Below are 6,514 nucleotides of genomic sequence, written 5' to 3'. Positions count from 1 at the left end.
TATTACCTTTTAACAATCTGTAACAACCCTGTATGGTCTGCAATCTGAATTAAAAAATTCACATTCCATGAGCATTCATGTTGGGAGACCTTTAAAATGTAAACTAAATATGAACTTTATGAGTCAAATATGTGTAGGACTCCAAATTGCGATGGAACTTTATAGTCTTATGGTCACACCAAAGTCCGACGGTCTTTGCTCTTAAAGGCCGAGATTTTTAACCGTACGGTTTTCTCAGGTAAGGGGAGGGACTAAATTTTACATGCGTGGCACCCCGAGGCATTGACGGTCGTGCAGACCGTGGGAAGCGCTAATCCCTATACACAAAGAGTATACACAGGAAGTCCATGGGTATTACCTGTACAGCTTGATGGCCTACTGTTCATCATAAAATTAGTAAAATTCGACATCACAAATAAAAAATATCGATAGTAATTAATGATAATTGTAAAATTTCGTAAATTCAGACTTATATCTAATATCAAACAAGAAGAAATCTCGCAGGTCGTATGTCACATGTACAGCAGCAACGACTTGAGTTCGTTGTAAAAAAAAATTATTATGAAATACAGGTATAATTTCAAAAGTAAAATACTCATCCTTGTCTGTCCCTTTCAAAATCTTAAAAACTATTCATAATTATCGTAAATATAGTAGCAATTAGAGCTTCGATCACGGTCAAATTGTAACAGTTACTTATTTCCGTTTGTATAAAAATTGCGTGGTCCTATTTTTAGTAAATGTACACTATCCTATTGTGAAAAATTTGTGATGATGGTTTTGAAAAGTAAAAATCACATACAAGTATGTGTGTAATTTTAGATTATAATTAAACAACTTAAAACAAAATATTAAATTATTGCTAACATATGTATTTCTTTCAAAACTATTTTTAACACCTGTGACCTTGAACGGAGGTAACAATGCAACCCACGAAGCAAGAAATGGTTATGAAAAGGAAAAGAAAGAAAGAAACTCTTAATACTTTAATACATGTCCAGGCGAAGTTGTTACTTATCAGATATTTTGTTTCCATCCTTACTATACATTACATGCAAAAAGTCTTACCAGATTATTTTTAGCTCACCTCAACGAAGTTGGGGGGAGCTTATGTGATACCCTCGGCGTCGGCGTCGGCGTCGGTGTCGGCGTCGGTGTCGGCGTCGGCGTCGGCGTCCCGGGTTAAGGTTAAGTTTTTTGGAGCAGTTTTCTTTTTAAGTACTTCTATGTCCTATATTGATTAGACATGCATGGAAGATGTTGCTAGTGTGTTTCATTGTACCAGTCAAAGTTTCAGATGCTGCAATTTCAGCAAAGGAATGACCAGGTTAATGTTTTTGGTGCAGGTTAACATTTTTGGTGCAGTTTTTGGTGTAGGTCTCATTTCCGAGTAACTATAAGCCCTATGTTGACCAAACTTACATGGATGATACATCTTAGGATGCATACTACCAGCCTTGCTTCGGATGCTGAATCTGACCTACATTTTCCGGTTGAGTGAACAGGTTAAAGTTTTTGGTGAAGGTTTCCTTTCGAAGATACTTTGAGCCCTATGATGACCAAACTTGCATGGATGGTACATCTTAGGATGTATTCTACTAGACTTGCTTCGGATGCTGAATCTGACCTACATTTTCCGGTTGAGTGAACAGGTTAAAGTTTTTGGTGCAGGTCTCATTTCCAAGTTACTATGAGACATATAATGACCAAACTTACATGGATGATACATCTTAAGATGCATACTACCAGCCTTGCTTCGGATGCTGAATCTGACCTACATTTTCCGGTTGAGTGAACAGGTTAAAGTTTTTGGTGAAGGTTTCATTTCGAAGATACTTTGAGCCCTATAATGACCAAACTTGCATGGATGGTACATCTTAGGATGTATTCTACTATACTTGCTTCGGATGCTGAATCTGACCTACATTTTCCGGTTGAGTGAACAGGTTAAAGTTTTTGGTGCAGGTTTCATTTCCAAGTTACTATGAGACATATAATGACCAAACTTACATGGATGAAACATCTAAGGATGCATACTACCTGCCTTGCTTCGGATGATGAATCTGACCTACATCGGGTTGAGTGAACAGGTTAAAGTTTTTGGTGAAGGTTTCATTTCGAAGATACTTTGAGCCCTATAATGACCAAACTTGCATGGATGGTACATCTTAGGATGTATTCTACTAGACTTGCTTCGGATGCTGAATCTGACCTACATTTTCCGGTTGAGTGAACAGGTTAAAGTTTTTGGTGCAGGTTTCATTTCCAAGTTACTATGAGACATATGATGACCAAACTTACATGGATGATACATCTCAGGATGCATACTACCAGCCTTGCTTCGGATGCTGAATCTGACCTACATTTTCCGGTTGAGTGAACAGGTTAAAGTTTTTGGTGAAGGTTTCATTTTCAAGGTACAGTGTACTATGAACCCTATAATGACTAAATTGCATGGATGGTACATCTTAGGATGCATACTACCAGACTTGCTTCGGATGCTGAATCTGACCTACATTTTCTGGACGAGTAAACAGGTTAAAGTTTATGGTGCAGGATTCATTTCCAAGTAACTTTGAGCCCTATAATGACCAAACTTGCATGGATGGTACATCTAAGGGTGCATTCTACTAGGCTGGCTTCGGATGCTGAATCTGACCTACATTTTCTGGATTAGTGGAAAGGTTAATTATTTTATACAGGTTTCATTTGCAAGTAACTTTAAGCCCTATGTTGACCAAACTTGCATGGATGATACATCTTAGGATGCACACTAATGGACTTGATTCAGATGCTGAATTCGACATACATTTTCCAGATAATAGACCTCGTAAAAGTTATGGGTGCAAGTCTATCACCAAGAAACTATAAGGCTTATATAAACCAGTTGCTTAAATGATGCATCAAGGGATGAAAACTCTCAATCTTGCTTCAGATGCTGGATTTTAATTACATTTTCATGATGAAGAACTAGTTTTTAGTTTTTATATAGGTCTATTCCAAAGTATCAAAATTGCATAAATTTTGCATTTTTGGATGTACACTTTTTGTTGGTTAATTGTGTGACTTAATTTGCCTTACTTAAAGACAACACACGTTGAGGTGAGCTCTGTAATCTCTGATTACCTATGTTTTCTCCTTTATTTTCATCGTAATTTTTCACCGCGTCTCAAAACAAGAATCATTCTAATTTTTACGAGTGAAAACAAGATTTCATTCACCTATGCAATTTTCATTAGTAAAAATATACACAATCTTGATTTATTTTATTAAAATACAATGAGATAAAAATTCATTTTTAATGACATGTTTGTAATACAAACAATAAATAATTATCAGGCTGAAATTGTTTGCATCGAAATGGCTTCTGTATTGCGATGGTAATTTAGCGGTAAACATCAGAAGACCGAAAGTTAATTTGATGGTGGCCATGCGTGTCAAACAAGGTGAAAGAGATATACACAGGGACTAGTAGCTAAATGTCAATCAATTTCAAGTACCCAATGATGGACCTTAATTTAGTTGATTGACAGGGGGATAGAGACCAGGTAAATCCGAGGGCGGTGCTTATTATCTCGGGCTTTAACCCCGATGCCATGACATGCCAAAGTGCGATGATGCGGAAAAAAATTAACGTTTATGATGTCATAGTGCTACTGCACCAAACTGCAATGCCACGGCATGCCAAGGTCTAAAATAAGCAATGCTCCAAGTTGCGACTAAAATAGTCACATTTGCGACCAAAAATTAGTTTTGCGACTTTAAATTAAAACTAAATCGCATTTTTGCGACTGAGAAAATTTGCACTGGTAACGTTCCATCATTTTATGATCAGGATTGAGATTTACGTTATCAAGATTTTCTATGAAGACAACGTTTGAAGATAAATACTTTAACACGCTTTACAAAGCGTGGACTTAGAGAACATAATGTTATGACAGCATGCTGTAATAGTGAAGTTTGATAGAACCAGAGACGTATAAGCATAACGTCCCTGAAATAATGAAATAAATGTCGTAAACATTCTAGAGTTTCTCTGACCTTGTTATTGAAGCATTTGGTCAATGGCTTGCATATCACAGACACAATTAAGTGTTTTGGCGGCATTGGTAACGACTGTGTTATGGGTAAGATACATAATAGTAAGAAAACATGACAAACAACTGGAAAAGTCCTGTCTTAACAACTGTCAAAGTTTATTTTCATTGTAGAATCAGATTTCTTGTGTTATTCTGTGTAATGTACAACCATAGGGGTGATTGTATCTATTAATAAAAATATTTCCTTCATCTAGCAAAGGATTTCTAGTCACAGTAAATAGTAATCTTTCAGTTGATTTAATAAAGATATAAAACATATACATTTGTATTGGTGATGGTTCCTTGTTTTATTGTTTTTCACATGTTTTCGTCATGGTGATTGAAATATTTGTTTATGGCGAACAGAAATTCTGAAATGGCGACCAAAAAATTTTTAGGTTGCCATTTAGCAACCTAAAAGTACATGCAACTTGGAGCACTAATAAGTATGAAAAAATATCATTATGCAAAATACTAACCCTAATCTCTTTGAATGATAGGTGCAAAACTATAATTGTTCAAAAAGTGTGTAACAACTATAATCTCGATATCATAGTTGGGTGCGAGACTAACCCCAGTCCCTGTACTATTGTGCAAGGACTAACCCTAAATCTCTCAGGTTTGTGCAAAGCAAGGGCTAACCCTAATCAGTTGAATGGTGTACAAGGACTCTTTAAAAGATCAATACAACTATATACGATGACAAATTCAGAAATGATGGCTTTTGAATGCAGGATAACGGCGTTAGTGTTTGACGTCGGATTATTGTGATGTCATAAACGTTGATTATTTCTCCGCATCGTCAGACCTTGGTGTGTCAGACCATCGTACTTTAGTGCAACAGGTCTCATAGGAAAGCATTGATTGTTTGGCTAGAGTTACTGCGGAAAAAATGTGAATTCATTGAATGTGCAGTTGTCCGAATTGTCTTTTTACCCAGGCATTGTCGTTAGAGCTTGCAGTGATGAGCAGCGCTTTGCACCATTCCCTTTGCCTGCTTTAATACCAAAAATCATATAGGTATCGCTGTAAATTAGAGGGTTTTAACCATGCTTGGGTATATATCTCTCTGGCATGTTTTTCTGAATTTTCTCGACTAGAGATCTACAGTTCTGCAGGCAGCCCTAGTCCAATAGAAGCACTTTTACTATATAACGGATCTTTACTTGGACCTTTACCTTGACTCATTGCAAGTTATTGGGCCCCTAGAAGCCAAACCCGAGTATACAATCTTTTTCGCTTGTGGTGCCAGTGGTATAGCCACAAATATTGTTGAAATTTTTTGCTGTGTTACTCTTATGGTACTAGGTCGTAGGATTAAAATGAATGTGGAAAATGATTTTTATTTTGTGAATATTTTTCAGAGGATGAGCTAGAATATTCAATGTCTTCCACAGTGGTTTTAACTGAAGTTGAGCATCAGGCTCATCCCTCGGAAGACAATGAGTAAGATTTCTGTTCATAACAATATTTTTATTATAAGAAATATGACTGAATTCTTAAGGTATACATTAAAAAGGTTTTAAGGAATTTTATACTTTATATTTTATACTTATTTAATTTGTAATGAAAGATGGATATTAAACGATGGCATTTTTTCAGAAACCTGACCCCTTATCTGGAATGCCTTCTTCACAGATTTGTCTTGTTTTACGATTTTTAAGATCGATCATTGTTCTTTAGTTTATCATCACCCTTTTCATTTTAGGCCTGAGGAGTATAGAGAAGCTGAACTCATAACATTTGACAACTGCTGCAAGGGCATAGGTAATTTAGTAATCACTTCTTGCCATTTTATATCAAGCACATATAACATTACTAGCTTAGATGTAATAATTACTCTGAAGTTTGGATATGTCAAGATAAAATCAGTTTAATCGCAGCTTCTATGAACAGGGTTATTTTCTTCTCCTTGTTTTTCTCATCCAGTCAAACTAGCAATTTTATCCCATTATAAATTTCTCCAGGTGCACTTGGGTTCAAGAGGCAATGCTGTTTACTTATGATACTGCGTTTTAAATTTCTCCACTTGGAACAAGAGTGAAAATGGGCAAAAATAAAATTGTGCAAGAAATTGCCTGTATACAGTATACTGTATGTGTACTTAAAAAGCAGACTTCATATTTTAGCGGCTTTGTCACAGCAAATGATGCTCTAATTCATGAATGTCACTAAGAAATCTTTTATAAATGAAATATATGGCAAGTTAGTGTGTAGCGCTAATTCATGACTACGCCGACAACTCAATACCCAGTGATTCCGCTACAATTTGAATACGCCAATTTATGTACATGAACGGTATTGTATAAACTTGTTTTAAATTACTTAAGTCCATTAGATTGGCTACGCGTTGTAAAATGTTACAGTTATTCTGTTTTTGTTGTCAGGGATCAAGATCTGTGGAGGGTGTAGCCGGGATGGTAGAGAGGTCAATG

This window comes from Saccostrea cucullata, unplaced genomic scaffold, assembly GCF_032062105.1.
Source record: "Saccostrea cucullata isolate Sc308-1 unplaced genomic scaffold, CSIRO_AGI_Scuc_v1 ctg5077, whole genome shotgun sequence".
Classification (NCBI taxonomy): domain Eukaryota; kingdom Metazoa; phylum Mollusca; class Bivalvia; order Ostreida; family Ostreidae; genus Saccostrea; species Saccostrea cuccullata.
The sequence above is the reverse complement of the archived record's forward strand: the minus strand, read 5'-3'. Positions refer to the sequence as shown.